A 16,903-nucleotide genomic window follows, 5' to 3' on the forward strand; every position below is an offset into this window, starting at 1 on the left:
AGTGCCTCGATAGGTCCACTGCTTGACTTTGATCCCACTTTTTAAAAAAAACAAAAACCAAACCACATTGCCACACTCTAAGCAGTGTCAGTTGACTGGGTCTAACTGCCACTTTAATTTCCCATAATTCATCAGGGGAAATTAAAATGGCAGTTAGACCCAGGTGTGTGCCATGGTGCACTGTTGCACACCCACTGGGGCCTACCAGTGGAGGAGAAGGCTCACCAGAGGGCACTTTGTCCAATGCCCCCTGAAACCTTGACTCAGTCCTGCTTGTACCCTACACGGGTTCAGCTCATATATGAATACCTATGTAAGAATGGGCCAAATAAATTGGTGATGTTTGAGCACACGGCCAGAAAGTGTCAACCCACCCCTTACTCCCACTTAGAGTTAACCTCAGATTAACTCTTCTGATAACAGGACTTAAGCCTTTTTACAACCCTTTACATATTTTCAAAATGCAACTGAGGAAAATGTAATACCAGAAGCACACAGCCCTCTGCCTTATTGGCCTTTTCCTTGACTTTCTTGATGTCCAAAGGGATTTTTTTCTTCTAACCACTGAAATATTTCCCCCCTCTTAATTCTTTTGTGGAAGGCTCGGTTTGGAAAACTAGGCAATGGATATATCAGGGATTTTTGGCTCATGTATTTTTTTCTGTACAGGGATGACTGCACTTTACTCACCATTCACTTGTGCATTCTATCCTAGAAGGTCAGCCTTGAAGCATCTAGCCCCTTTTGTGAGCTCAGAAAGGAGCTGCCCATAAATTATATAACATATTTTGTTTTGGGTGATTTTCTATACCTACTCCCTGTGACATCGAGGCCCACACCCTAATGAATGATATAATAATAGTTTATGGTTCAGCTTCAAAATGTTGTTTTTTCCCCTCCAGGCTGAGCTTGAAGGAACTTGCCTGCCAAGATGCATGAACCTTCTTCTAAGGCTGGAGCATCCTTCCTATGTGTCCTTCAGACAAGGCTTTCAAAAACAAACTAAATGTGTGGGCCTTAAAGGTCACTGTAGTTTCCTCTCCCCTCCCCTTCCCGAAGACAGAGCCCCAGCTGTGAGAATAAATGTGCATATCATTCAGAGGCCATTGTCTGCATGCAGATCAGGTGATGGTATTCATGGGCAGTGGCCTTTTGCAATCACAAACAGTAATCCCACAGGCTCTGGTTTTTGTTTTTTGGTGCCAAAGCCTGGGACTCTGGTTTTGTTTTTGTTTTTTAATTCGCAATCATGCTAAGAGGTTGCAAATAATACAGGGGCATATCCTGACTTTACAGCTTGCTCAGGACAAAACAACAAGTAGCAACTTTTGAAAACGGTCTTGAATTTTTCAGACTTGAATGCAAAATCCGAAGCATAGATAAGCTGACACAGCGTGGGCTTATTTTCCCCCTTCAGAATGATTGCTTTATCTCATGCAAGATAGTCATAAGATTCTTCCTTCTTCCCTGGAAGTGACTTTTTAAAAACCCCACCCCCCTTTTTTGGATGGATGCTCACAGGATGTGCTTTCTAGTGCTGGAGAGTAGAGAGGAAAGAATATATCCTTTGGGGGGGGGGGAAATTAAGCAAAAGATTTATTTGAACAGTGGGCCACTGCTACAGAGCAAGGAATATGTTTGCACATTACAAGCATTTTATGCACACACATTCTGCAGAGCCACTGTATCTCATCACCAGTGATGTCACAGTCAATTTTCAAAGGATACCTAGGAAGCTGCCTTCTGTCATCAGGCAAATGTCCATCTCTAACCCTGTTGACTTGCAACAGCTCTCCCAGGTCCTAGAGGCAGAGGTCTTTCCCACCACCTGCTCCTTGTTCCTTTTTTAAAAATGGAGATGTCAGGGATTGAACTAAGGATCTTCGGAATGCAAAGCATTGCTCTACGATTAAGCTGTGGTCCCTCTCTAGTTGCACAAAACACCTCTGTGTACATGTGTAGCCTCCTCTGAAATACACAGAGGTCATTTCCCTACAGTACACAGAGGTTTGCAACTGTGTATACCTCTGCACGATGACATCATCCACACCTGCAGCTCCTATCCAAGTTTTCTGTACACACAGGTATGCATGTTTTCAGACTAGTGTGCAATGGTGTTGTCTATTCCCATCCCTTCAGATAATGTTTCCAACAACACCCACCCCCTTTAAAGATATTTTTCAGGTTTTCAGAAGAAGTGGTCAGAAATTGGTGTGTTGATATACTGATATACAGAGGATTTAACAAAGGCAGCTAAGTTACTGTCCTGCTTCCTATTTTTGCCTTTTTTATTCCTAGACAAGGTAAACATGGGAAGGTTACAGTCTGTCCCAAGAAGCAGGTGACCAGAAGAAGTGCCCTCTGTATACACATGTGTGCAGTGAGTGCTTGAGAATTACTGTAAATTATAACTTTTCTAGCAGAATGCACTTTTAATTGACAAATAGCATGGGACAGGGATGACACAGAGAAGATGTCATGTGTACAGCACCCGAAAAAGGCACCTGCATCCCACACTAAATGCACATAATCGCGCAGTGTGCACATGCCCCTGAGATGTAATTCTTGAGAGTGGGATCAGATTTTAACAGGTACATCCTGAAATGCCACGAAAACCCCCCACAAAACTGTTTTGCTGCACATGACGTTGTAACAGAAAACAAACAAACCTGTGTATCACACGCAACAACAAGAAAACAAGGGCACATTTGTTCCTCTGAATACACGATTGTCTGTACAACCTCCAGGACATATTTCCTTGCATTTCCTGCTCCTCGATTGCTGTTTATTTCTGTCTTGAGTTTTCCACTCTCTTCCCCCTCCCCCTCCCCCTCCCCCTCCCCCTCCCCGCAGTCTGTGCCTGTTCATGTGTCAGCAGTTTTCTCCTGCAAAGACAGATGCTACTGCCCCAGGTCCCAACTTGTAGAGAATATGAGATGCTAGTGGATGGAGACTGCTTCAGGCGCAAGCTGTTATACAGAGACCCTGGAGGATGTCGGGGATTGGTGACATCTTTGCGCCACGCATGACAAAACAGAATGGGCTCTTTGCCCACCAAACAGCCCCTCCCACAGTAGCAAAAAAATGCTCCAGTGACTATTCCCTTTCCATGTCACAAATCTGCTGCTTCTTCTCAGAGAGCAAATGAAGGGCAAAGGGTTCATTTCAAGCAGAGTACAATGCCTTCTGCTTTAAGCACTGGAAAATTAGCTTGGCTTGGGTGGGGGCTTTGCAATTTCTGGGTTCAATTATTTGAACTTAAATATCCTCCTGAAGGAAGCAAGATGGCTTAGGCTGCAAATGTGCAATTTCCTTTGCTTATATCCCTTTTGATTCAGTGGGATGGAAGCTGCTCAAGTGATAGCAAAGGATCCAGGCATACCCACAAACTACTGTATTTTTCGCTCTATAGGACGCACTTTTCCCCCTCCAAAAATTAAGGGGAAATGTGTGTGTGTCCTATAGAGCGAATGCAGGCTGCGCCACTAAGCCCAAAGGCAGAACAGGCAGATGGAGCGCTGCGGAGGGCTCTGTCTCACTTTTCTAGCTTGGGGACGGCTGCGCGCAAAGCCTCTCCAGGGCAGTGGGGTGCCTTCACCCCGCTGTTCTGCAGAGGCTAGCAAGGCTGTTTCCAAGCCAGAACAGCGAGACAGGGGGCTCCGTCTCGCTCTTCTACCTTGGGGACGGCTGCACGCAAAGCCTCTGCAGGGCAGTGGGGTGCTGCGCTCCAAAGGCTTCAGGGATCTTTGAGGCTGGCGGTGGGGGAAAGCAGCGCTTCCCCCCACCGCCAGCCCCACAAGCTCAGGTGAATGCACCTTGAACACACCTTGTTTAAGAGGGGGAGAACAAGAAAAATTCCCCCCCCTGTTCTCCCCCTCCTATGGTCCGGTGCGTCCTATAGAGCGAAAAATACGGTACATATCCGCTCCTTCAGAGGAAGTATAATGCCATCGAGAACAAGCCACCGCCCATCCATCTGGTCTAGGGAACTGCCCACTAACAATGTTAGTGAACTGCCCACTAACTAGCAATACCTCAAGGGCCGCCTCTTTCCATATGAACCTACCTGGACCCTGAGATCATCTTCTGAAGCCCTCCTTCATGTGCCTCCCCCTCGAGAGGTTCGGAAGGTGGCAACACGAGAACGGGCCTTCTCTGCAGTTGCTCCCTGTCTGTGGAATGCTCTCGATCGAACCTTGAGGAACCCCACACTGAAGGCTCCATGGAGTCAAAGGGCACTCCCCCAGCATCACCCTCTGGGAACAACCACCCAAGTGGAACTGGAATGCCTGGTGAGCAGTGCCTTCAACTCAGACAACTGCTCCATGGTAGAGCCAGGCCTGTGGAAGCAGTGGCCACGTTCAGTTCACACTTTATTGGTGTATTTCCCCCCACCCTTTGTTCTTCCATATAAATGATTGGTTGCCATTCAATCCAACAAGGAAGAAAATAAAATACAGTGTTTGAGGAGCACTGTAGTGATGAGAACAAGATGTGCCCTCTACCCCATTGCTTGGTAGTCTGACCCTTTCTAACAGAAACCCTACAGGGAGAACTGCAAGCTATGCCTATGTGCAGAGCACATGGAGGTGTCCTGCATCCTCCAGGGGACTTTACAAAACACAAACTCTCCCTTTGTATACACTCCACCCATCGTAATGACAGGCACGTGGCTCGCCCTACTATGCGATCATTCTTGTCTAATGGAGCTATGGAGAAGCTCTTTCACTGCCAATGGCTGCTGCCATCTCTGTCCATGGAGCACAAAGGATATTGTTGTTGCAGCTGGATCTGGCTGGGACAACATGCAGCAGGAGCTTTGTGGATGGAAAAGTGCAAGAGGCTTCTTGGTCCTTAGCCAAGTCTCATGGGAATAGTGTGATGCAATCCTTATTTCCATCACATTGGCTTGAGGATGATAATGTTGTCCTTACACACACCCCAACCCCCCCCCCACACCCACACCCTGCTTCCAATTTAATGCTGCACTGTTTGAAGTCAGAACATAAGGAGCTCAACAGGCCAAGCGGACCTAGTAATTTTACTGCCGGCAGACAAGCTGGAGTGAGCCTTAGGGATTGGCTCTGAAGTCAAGAAATAGACAAAGATTCAAGTGTATCTGTGGCTGAGCTGGGTGTAGGCCAAGCAGTGAGATAGCAGGAACGCCACCAATGTTGCCCACGTCGGAAACAAATGCCGAGGGAAAAACGTGTAGGCAGATTTCTATAAATGAGAGAACGAAGCCCACTTCTCCCTCTTGGCTCTTCAGCTCTTCTGATCTTGGTCCCACCCACAGTGGGTTTATTTCCCAGTCATGCAGAGTTAATGAAGAACGTGTTTTCTCAAGGAGCTGGCTACATTTAAGCAGAAGGCAAGTATTGAAAGGGAAAAAGAAGGGATTCAGTGATGCCTTTTGTTCTGGCTACTGTGTCTTTGAGCCTATGATGATTTACTCTGTAGTGTTGGACAAGTCATAGGCTGATACATTTCCTAAAGTGGTTACCTGGAGCCAGTGGCCAATCATCATCTCAAGATCCTGTGTTAATTTATCACATCCACCCCTCCCTATAACCTATGGTTACCAGATTTTTTTCCAATGAATCCGGGGACACTTTTTTTTTGGAAGCTGAGTAGCATCAGGGAGTCAGTAGTGGGGATGGTGAGGCAAAAGACCCTGGGCCCAAGCACATATGCATATTATATAAAGGTGCAAAGCCCTTCTTTCACACTCTGTGAAACATATATATATTTTCTTTAAACTGGGCAATGGCACACCAAGCCTTCCCTGATCCCCTTCCCCCTTTGTTTTGACAGATCGGGGGAGGCTTGGGAGTTACGTCCAGGTGGCCGTTGCCCAGGAGGGGCTCAAGATGCACAGTTTCTCTGCCAGGCAAGGTGCAAAGCCCTTGTTTTGCACTCTGTGAAACATAAATGCCCAGAGTTTTTAAAAAACTGGGCAACGGCCGCCCGCCCACGACTCCCAAGCCTCCCCCAATCAGTCAAAACAAATGGGGAAGGGGGAAGGAGATCTCTACCCGGTTCCCCTTCAACAGTGGCGGCAGCAGTCAGCAGCCCAGAGCCAGCCTGGTAGTGCAGTTGGCTCTGGCTGGTGGGCGCCACAGCAGCGAGCAGCGAGTAGCTCCTGAAGCCAGCCAGAGCCAACTGTGCTACCAGGCTAGTCCAGGCTGCTGAGGCTGCCACTGTCACATTTCCCAGGGACAGATCTGCAAATCTAGGGACATTCCGAGGATGGAATTAGTCCGGGGACAGATTTGCAAACCAGGGACTGTCCCCAGGAACCGGGGACATCTGGAAACCCTACCATAACCTCTAATTCCTTGTCAGCTTGGAAAAGCTGTTAGCTTTCTTGAGCTTTTTGTAGTTCACTTTGTTTAAGCACCTTATATTTCTGGCTGCCAGATTTGTATTCATAGCCTGACTGACAACATGGCATGTATGTATACTAATTCTACTCCAGTGACAGATGCCCTTTGTAATCTGCTCCTTATCTCTGGGATCCAGAATCAGTTCTTCAATTCTAGAGACCTGAGGCCTAACTAATTTACTCGCATGCCTTCTGCGGCCTGTAATTCCTATCAGCAGCACTGGCTCCCACTGTTAGAATTTCAGTGACCCTCATCATTTTCATGCTCGTGCCTCTCTCATGCAGCCAGTCTGATGCCATACCCTGTTTGCTTCACAGAGGTTTTTTTTTTAATGTTTGAATGACACACAATCTGAATTACTGACTTCAGTATACCTCTCTTCCAACTATACCAATGATTGCTTAGATAATGTAAGTGAAATGCTCTGAGCCCTTGAAAAAGGAACTACATAAATACTAATGATTATTCTGATGCTGTGTTTCCATAGTCTAATGACTGGAAAGTTCTAAACAGGAAAATAAATGACCTTTTTGTGTATGAGGATCAGGACAGATTGAAGACAATGTACTGTGTTCTGTTTTGCACTTTATGCAACTCACTTAGGGATAGATTCCCTCAGTCTTTTCAGAATTTTCTGGAACGTCTGATGATATCTAGATGATTTTGAAATTAGATGGTTGCTGGCCAGTGTAGGTGTATTTCTTATCTGTAGCTTTGTATCAACTAGCAGTGAGAAAGCTATCAGGCTTCCTTTTGACCCAGAAGTGTTGACTGCTAAGAAGGTGTTTAATTTAAATGGGTTGGGGGGGCCTTTAAATTTGTACACCACCTTGAACTCCTTATGAAATATGTGATATAAATGAAATAAAACCCATCATAAATGTGATATGGAATGTGTGCTTGAATCAGCCTTAATCAACTTCAGCCAGCCCAGACCCATCTGAGTTGAGTTTACCAGATGAGAAGATGCACCTACCATATAGGTTTTGACGCCTGGCTCTTATTTTGTTTAAAATTAACTCCTTCACTCAAGCAATGTGCGCAGAAGGAGACTTTGAGGCCTGGGAAACTAGGTGTCCTCCAGATATTGCTGGGCTACAACTCCCATAATAACTAGTAATTTCTCTGGGGCTGATGGGCGTTGGAGCCCAACAACATTTGGCGGGCACCAGTTTTCTCTATCCCTTTTCTATATCTACAGTCCTGCTTTGCTGGCTTGTGACCTGTGTAGCCCCTCATAATTTAAGCACCTTCAGGTTTCTTTGACCAGAATCAGCCTGCCTGGGCCAGCCTAAAATGGTGTGACATATCTAAGACCTCTTACAGCAGCAATTATATCCTTGCCAGGAACAGCACTTTCTTCAGAGCTGCAGCAGCAGCAACCATGCTTGCTGCCAGTTTTCAGAGGTGAGCCTTTGTATGTGTGCGTACACACAAACAAGCTCGCCCCAGCGTCCTTCAGAAGTGGGTGTTGCAATGAGAGAACCAGTTGCTGGCATAGCTGCAGATGTTTCCAGCCTCCGGAGTGTGCAGGGGGCAATGTTCTCTCCCAGGGATGTCATTAATCACAGGTTTTCCAGCCCTACTCTCCTGTGCTGTGATTGCCAGCAGATGGTGAGGGTCATCCTGGGCAGGCTGCTTTCCCTCGTAATCATTCAGACATAGTAAGTGCAGCCCTGTGGCTCATTTGCAGTCTCCCTCTCCCTCTCTTTGTCTACCCTTTCCCCGACTTCTCTTTTGTCCTTCCTTGCTGAGCAATCTATGCGGGAACTGTCAGCAATAACCTTGCCTCTGATAGGATTAGACAAAGGACTCCAAAATTCTTGCTCTAAATGGTAAAACTGTCGGGTAACAGTTCCCGGAAAGTATAGTGACCAAGCCCACAGGATTTTGATTCTGTTTGTGTGCGGTGCAAAACCTGACATAGCTCAGGACCCAGATTCCTCTTAGCAGAGAGAGCTGTGAAATCAGCAAGGGTGGAGACACTCAGGATCCAGAAGCTCAGGAGAAGAGTAGAAGAGCAGGAGTTTGGATTTGATATCCCGCTTTATCACTACCCGAAGGAGTCTTAAAGCGGCTAACATTCTCCTTTCCCTTCCTCCCCCACAACAAACACTCTGTGAGGTGAGTGGGGCTGAGAGACTCCAAAAAGAGTGACTAGCCCAAGGTCACCCAGCAGCTGCATGTGGAGGAGCAGAGACGCGAACCCGGTTCCCCAGATTACGAGTCTACCACTCTTAACCACTACACCACACTGGAAGCTGAAACCCCATCAGAAACCCATGGAGGAGGAGCCTCAGGTGGCACTGAAGCCCCTTTCTTGACCTCAGACTCTTCCACTCACTTGCCTGCAGCCCCAGAGGGCTTTGTTCTGCCACTATGCTACACCCAGGGGCCACATGAGACACCCAGCAGGCTTTAGGAACTGGCCCCTCCTCTCTGCCATCTACCATCAACTTCTCCAAAGGAAGGATCTTAATTAATTTTTATATGTTGATCATTGTGTATTATAGTCTTTTTCTCCAAATGTATTTTAATGTTCCTTGTAAGCTGTCTTGGAAAGTTTAGCATCTCGAAAGGTGGGGTGTAAATAATTGCAACAGCCTTTCTGAAGCACCCACCTACATTTCTGAAGGAAGAACCCCAAACTATACCCACACATCCTTAGACCTTTGATTATCTCCGGACCAGTAAGGAATCAACACTTCTAGGTTCCCTAATGCCCAGGGGTCTAGTATCCTGCCTAATCTTCATCACAAAGGAGCTCTCCATGGTCCTGGCCCTCAGCTATCCAGTCTTGCCATACACCACCTGAACACAACATTGATTCCAATCAAGAACAGGAGAAAATGGTGGTTTCCCACTGTGACAATAAGTCATAGCAAGCCTGAGGCTTGCATGTGTCTCCTTCCCCTGCTCTTTCACATCTATGAGAAGGAGATTGAAAGCTTTTGCATCTAGTTTGAAACTAGCTACAGTTCCCCATGACACCCAACCTCATAGAACTGTGGTTGTTTAAACTGGCTAGTCTGAGAAAGCAAGGAACAAATTATGGTTTCAGATCCTACCTTTTTCTTAAACCATAGCTAACCAATCTGAGTAAAACTCTGTTTCTCCACAAGCAGAAAATAGTTGGAGATGGGAAGAGAATGTGTGAGCTTGAGTCATTCTCCTAGCAGGATGCCATTTTTTTCTGGCTGGTGGCAGCATATCTACTCAAGCATGTAATGGGTGCAAAGGAAGGAGCTTCTGAATCCAACATTGCTGAGAAAATCATTTCCACTCAATAACTCGCTGTGTTCATTGAGAAATCTGGGGGTTCTTCTTTGTGAGGTCATTTTTTTTTCATCCAATGGAAGCAGAACATGCTGGCTGGCTGCACCCTGGGGCTCCTTGTAACTGGGTTTCATTGCTCTGCCCACTGGCATTTCCTGCTGTGACAGATGATAGAGTGCAACTTGGCTTTTAAAGGAAAGGTTTTCCTTTGGATGGACTATTGCACAAAGGCAGAGTGACTTTTGGACTTGGAGTAAAATGCTCTATTGAGTCTCCTAATTAAAATGCTAATGAGTTATATAGTCACCTATGCAAATATTGAGAGAGCTTGCCAGACTGCCGGATAATCCAAAGACTTATGGGTACATGCTTCGGAAATGAGGGAGGGCGGCCTGTTGTTTAGAAGACAACTTCCGCAGTTCCCAGAGGTTCCTGTTCAATTGTGTGTCCCATTTAAGACTTCCTAGGCAGGCAAGTTTCTTAAGCACTAATTCACGTTTCCCGTCCTGGAGCCTCTTTTTTTCAATCTGTGTAGAGCTTAAATGTTCAGATGGCTATGTGAAGAAGCCAATATAAGCACAAAACCAATGGATTCAGTGTGGATTCACATACCCCTTCCGTGCACCTATATTTGTGCTTTTCATGAACACATTCAACTGCTGCTTTACACATATTTAATCAGTTCAAATGAAGCAAACAATTCCTGCAGGTGAAAATAAATCCTCAAATGGTTATTTGATTTGACTTTTGATTTCAAAAAGGAAACTGGATCATGCCCTTAATTCAGAGTTTAGAGTGGGACAATAGGTGTCCCTTCTCTGATGGAAGGGCTCCATCGGTGGAATGAGAAGGGAGGCAATTTATATTCCACCTTTTCTCTAAGAAGCTTGAGGCGGTGTATATGGTTCTCCCCCTCTTCATTTAACCACCACAATAATCCTGTGAGGTAGGTTAGGCTGAGAGGCAGTGAGCCAAGTAGGGATTTGAACCCTGGTCTCCCAGATCCTAGTCCTATGCCTTAACCCTACACAACACTGACTCTCAATTCTTGAGAAATTCCTGAGGAATTATTAGCAATTCCTCCTCCCCAGTGCAGCCCCCACTCCCCAAATCTGCTCCAAAGTGGGAAATTGCCAAGAATTCTCCCCTCCCCATTCCACTGACAGATCAAAAATCATTTGGATATTAAAATAGGGTTGCTTGAATAATTGAAAATGTGGGATCCAAAGAATTGATTTAGGTTTGAGCATGTCCAGTGGGATTCTAACAGAAATGAGGGATAAATTTGATTCAGTTTGCATTTATGAGGAAACCTGCCCAGTTTGCACTTTCTGAAACAACAAAGTAATGTGTATAAAACACATATACTAGGGTTGAGTGTGTATCAAATGCCACATATTAGTGGAAACAGCATACAAAAATGCATTACATAAGGGAAACCTGCTTTGCAAAAATGCATCAGTCAACATTTCATACACAGATGTGTGCATATTAGAAATTCATGCTAAACTGCTACTGAATTTTCATGAGGACTTATTTGAAGTAGAAATATGGAGATCCGAAGAGTGGGAAAATGAGTGACTAAGAGGAACTGAAATCAACAGATTCACCCTTCCCTAGATTTTCAACATTTTGAGAAATAGATAGCTATGAAATATTTGCAAACTGCTTTTCAAAGTCTGCACAGTCTCAAAAGCAGTTTGCCATGAGATGTGCAGATAGCAGATTACTATTTGAGGCGCAAACCCCAAGTTCCTGTGGACATGTAGAATTAATTAGTTGTAAAATTCTTTAGAACTCTTATTTTTATTTATTTAACACTGGATCCTAACAAAACCTCTAGGCAGCTTAAAGGTAAAGGTACCCCTGCCCGTACGGGCCAGTCTTGACAGACTCTAGGGTTGTGCGCTCATCTCACTCTAAAGGCCGGGAGCCAGCGCTGTCCACAGACACTTCCGGGTCACGTGGCCAGCGTGACAAGCTGCATCTGGCGAGCCAGCGCAACACACGGAACGCCGTTTACTTCCCCGCTAGTAAGTGGTCCCTATTTATCTACTTGCACCCAAGGGTGCTTTTGAACTGCTAGGTTGGCAGGCGCTGGGACCGAGCAACGGGAGCGCACCCCATCGCGGGGATTCGAACTGCTGACCTTTCGATCGGCAAGTCCTAGGCACTGAGGCTTTTACCTACAGTGCCACCCACGTCTAGGCAGCTTACAAAAATATAAAAATAAAGTATTTAACTTATCAACCAAAGATTGTAAAAACAGGTATCAAAAACAGTCAAAAGATGTTTAGAATCAACAATAGGCTAAAGAGACTGGTTTTTTTAAATCTCAGCTTCTACATGTCTGAATAGGATTGCCTGTTGTTGGCATCTGTCTGTCTTGAGAGACAATGGAGTGTGCCTCTGGGGGTGAAGTCCAATGGCTGTGTTTAAGCAGGTGATGAAAAGAGTGCAACATGGGAGCCTGCCTGATGTCAATAGGCAGGGAGTTCTAAAGTGTAGGTGCTGCCACACCAAAAGGTTTCTTACAAGCATGGAATGAGTGTGACATGGTACCTGTAATGGTGCTAGTTCTGCAGATCAATGTGGTTGAGTGGGCATCTATCTGTATCAGGGCAAAGAACCTGTAGTCCTTCACAAGCTGCAGGACTACAGTTCTCTTCATGCCTAACATTGGTAATGCTGGAGTCCAGAGGTGGAGGTTATTCTGCCTTCGAAAGAGATGAAAAAGTGGACTGCATCGCAAGTCATGCAGCTGCAAATATTTTCATAAACATGCATTGGAAAACTCCCAAGATGCCTCACACAGACAAGAAAATGCAAATGTTTTGGCACACAGTGTCTTTGAAGATGACATTTTTCATGCTGTGGGGAAGGAATGCAAAATAGAGTTGAATATGATGCTATATGAACAGCTAGAATCAGGAATATTAAAACATCTCTGCACCTTCGTTATATGTTTGAAACTTACGGTGAAGACAGGTGTAACATTTTCAAAGCATCGGGGCCGCTCTGGAAGCACTCATTCAATGTCTGAATGCATTTTTTCCTTTCCAGGGTGGAGGTCTGAAAACAACAACAACAGCCACTGCAAGTTTGTGAAGCAGATTGGCTGGCCACTTGTGATCATCAACTGGAGCAGTTTTCCACGGGTGCTTTCTTTCAAAATAAATATGAATGACCAGATAAAAGCATTAATGATCAAGTGGCACTTTAAAAAAAATAAAAAGGGCAGCGGTTCTCCTTGAAGCAAGATAAGCAGCTGAGCCCGTATTCAATTAGCAAGTTTGTGAACCTGTCATTTTCAGTTGCAAAGGCAGAAACAAGCTGGGCTCCCATGTTATAGCTGGAGGACTGTAGTAAATACTTTGAAATGTTGCATCTTGTCTTCATCTCCAGTTAATAAAGTGCTTAAGAAAACATGTATATTCAGCAAATGGATAGCAGTGATCCCGTTGACATTGTGTACATAGGCTTTTAAAAGATTCTTGACAAAGTACCTCACCCGAGACTTAGCAGCCACAGAACAAGAGAAGAGACCCTCTTATGGACCAGCAGCTGGTTAGGAAATAGGAAGCAGAGAGAGAGGATAAATGGACAGTCCTCCCAGTGGAGGGATGTAGAAATTGGAGTTCCCCAAGGATCAGTCTTGGGACCTGTGCTCTTCAACTTGTTCATTGATTATCTAAAGATAGGGGTGAGCAGAGAGGTAGACAAGTTTGCTGACAATGTCAGATAATTTTGGCTGGTTAAAAACAAAAAAAACTGGATTTGAGGAGTTCCAAAAGAATCTCCTCAAACTGAGTGGATGGGCGGTAGAATGGCAAATACAAATCAACGTAAGCAAATGTAAAGTGATGCACATTGGGGGTGGGGAATCCTAATTTCACATATTCGCTCATAGGATGTGAACTGGTGGAGAATAACTCTTAGCAAGATTTTGGGGTTGCAGTGGGTAGCTTGATGACTATATTGACCCAGTGTGCAGCAGCTGTTAAAAAAGGTGAATTCTACACTAGGAATCTTTAGGAAAGGGACTGAATGTAAAGCTGGCCATATACTAATGTCATTATACAAATCTATGCTTCGAATGCATCTGCAATACTGTGCATGGCTCTGGTTGCCTCACCTCAAAAAAGATGTTGGAGGCAATACGTTACTGAACACCCATTGTTGGGAATCACATGAGGAGAAGACTATTGCACTCAGGTCCTGCTTAGGGGTTTGTCACTGGTCGGCCACTGTGACAAGAGGATGCTGGACTTGATGGGCCTTTGGCCTGATCCAGCGGGGCTCTTTTTAAATTATTATATTCTGATCTTTAAAGTTTAAAGCTCTACATAGCAGTGCCTTTTTATTTATAACTCTGCCTAAGCACAAAGTGCTTTCCCTTCCTCTCTTTCTCTGCTGTTTCCCCTCTTACCAAATTTTAGATTGTATGTGCCTTGGGATAGGGACCTGCTCTCTTGTACTCTGTAAAATGTGATAGACATTGATGGCTTTATACTTCTTTTCCACTCTCCTTCCTTCCTTCCTTCCTTCCTTCCTTCCTTCCTTCCTTCCTTCCTTCCTTCCTTTCTTTCCAAATATTGGTCAAGGTATCGTGTGCATTGTATGCTGGAATAAGATGTTACCATTCATAAACATCACAAACTAAAACACCCGTTGTATTTTACCCTTGTTAGTTATTGTCATTCACTAGCATTTTCAATAATCCACAAAATTCAGACTCTACAATTCTATGATTCTATGTGCTCACAGTAATTTCCCTCTCACCTGCAAAAAGGTAACATATTTGAAGATCCCAGAGTGGATTGATTAACCAGATTCTTTCAAGGGTTCATATCTTTAGGGAAATCAAGGATATCTTAACTGCATTGTGAACACTGTCCTGAAACATCTTATTGAACGATAGCCAAGTTGTTTCAGTGGCAGTCTTCAAACTACTTACTCCAGAGGAATTGTATTGGAGAGATAACTAGAACTGCCAGTGACATAGGGGCACTTACTGGTTTTCAGACAATTTAGGTCCAGAGACAACTTGGCTAAGGGAGCTGTTTTGGAGCCATTTGGCTTAACAAAAAACAAAATTGATCCTCAGGATTCAAAAACTAGGGACTAATGGGCCTTTGAACTCCAGGTCAAGTCCATTAGTCCTTCAATGTTCAGCGACTTAAACAGGAGATTGCTCTCTGCAGGAATGGTGTGGGTGAAATGGTTATTGGTTCCCCCTCACTCTAACTCATGCATTAGGTTGCTTAACAGGATTTTCCAAGACTTGTTTTTGTTGAGAAAAACAGGGTTTTGGATGAATCAAAATATATATGCTAAAGAGGAATCAAGAAACAGACCTTTTGCCTGAGGGTGTGTTTTGCACATGTGGAAATCCCTTTGAAAACTACCTGGAGGTAGTGCCTCTGCTCCCTCTACTGGACAGCTGTGATGCTGCATGCTGCTTTGGAATGCATACTGACTTCACTCCCTCGAGGAACAAAGAAAACCACTTTATACCAGGACAGGTTATCTGCCTGTCCAGCCCAACATTGTCTATAACCAGCACCTCTCCAGGATCTCAGGATCTTTCCCATCACTTTAATCTTTTTAACTGGAGATACCAGGGATTGAACCTGGGACCTTCTGCATGCTCTACCACTGAGCAATCTCACTGCTCATTCACTCAAAGGGAAATGCTTTAGGTGGGTTTTAAAAGGTTGTTGTTGCTTTAAAATGAGTAGGAAATGGTATGCTCTACAGTTAAACCCCTTCAATCTACAGCAACATGGACTGGTGTGTTCCATTTTAGGAGGACAGTAGGTGTGACAGTGACCATTTCCAATAGTTGTTTGTATTTAGTAGCATCTAAATATGCACATTTAGGAGGGGGGGGGGGAGAGAGAGAGAGAGAGAGAGAGAGAGAGAGAGAGAGAGAGAGAGAGAGAGAAGAATTCAGCATCTTCTGATGGTTCCACAAGTATTTCAGATGGAATGCTTCCCCATCTGCCTCCCTGCACACTGTTCTGGGTGTTCTCTTGATACCCCTAGAACCAATTTGTGTTTGTGTGCTGGGGGCACACAAGCGGAGAAGATGCGGAGGGAAGCCCATTGCCCTAGCAGATGTCATTTTGCACTGCTTCTACTGACAAGACTCATCAGGTGAATCCTGCTCCAAAAGTATAATTGGACTGTGAAAGACTGGCTAATTTGCAAAGGCTAGACATGTCAGCAATAAGAAACATGCCTCCATCTGCTTTATACTGTGCACATTTCCATTTTAAATATTGCTGCCCTTCTCCCTTTGTATCCTTGCATCATATCCCCATGTGTGCCGTGTTTCGTCAACCTCATGCAATGGATGTTGTAACCTAGCCATCAGGACTCTCTAATGATGACTCTGACCCATCTGAGCACCGCCTTGTGCCAGGTGCATTAGTCCAGAAGGTCCTGAATCAATCAGACACAAACTAAGAGGAGAAACTGACCCCAGACCTGTCCTCCACGGAGGGGGAAAAATATGAGTACCCAGATCTAAAACCTGGGAACAGCAGCTCACTCATTTTGAAACAGAGATCTGAATCACCCCTCTTAAGTAGCATCCACTTCTATCCTCAAGGTTCCCATTGTGTGTGTGGTGTAGTGGTTAAGAGCGATAGTCTCGTAATCTGGGGAACCGGGTTCGCGTCTCCGCTCCTCCACATGCAGCTGCTGGGTGACCTTGGGCTAGTCACACTTCTCTGAAGTCTCTCAGCCCCACTCACCTCACAGAGTGTTTGTTGTGGGGGAGGAAGGGAAAGGAGAGTGTTAGCCACTTTGAGACTCCTTTGGGTAGTGATAAAGTGGGATATCAAATCAGAGAAGGCAAAAGCTCCATGGCTCCAGAATATTGCCCCCTTAAAATTTTATTTTTAAAACTTCAGCTGTGGGTGGATCTCTGGCTATCACTAGGTCTTACTTGGAGATATGAGAATGGAGCTGATCTCTGCTGAGCCAAACTCCTGCTGGTTTTGCTCCAACCTGGTTCTCTCCAGACCTTGTGAGTTTCCACAGCCTGGTTGAAACAGGACAAGGATATGCAGGAGGGACAGTTGTGCTGTTTGCTTCTACACTAAAGAGGAAAAAAATAATCCTGCTCATACACCAGCTGCCCAGGAGTGGAGGAGTGTGCAGTGGACAAAGACTGACTGTTGCTGCAGGAAGAGATGGTATCATTTCTGGTCTTTGCCATTACGGCCAGATGA

At 45.1% G+C, this 16,903-nt stretch overlaps 1 protein-coding gene across 1 annotated transcript in view; it reads right to left on the bottom strand.

Annotated features, from left to right (window-relative positions):
- Positions 1 to 741: 741 nt before the first annotated feature.
- Positions 742 to 16,903, bottom strand: part of OPTC (opticin) — a 68,759-nt gene continuing 52,597 nt past the window's right edge. Inside the window, exon 8 of the transcript XR_014169257.1 lies at positions 742 to 751. The gene's annotated coding sequence lies outside the window, so the exon portion shown is untranslated. The remainder of the gene's footprint in view (positions 752 to 16,903) is intronic.

This window comes from Podarcis melisellensis (genome assembly GCF_964234715.1).
Source record: "Podarcis melisellensis genome assembly, chromosome: 6".
NCBI lineage: Eukaryota > Metazoa > Chordata > Lepidosauria > Squamata > Lacertidae > Podarcis > Podarcis melisellensis.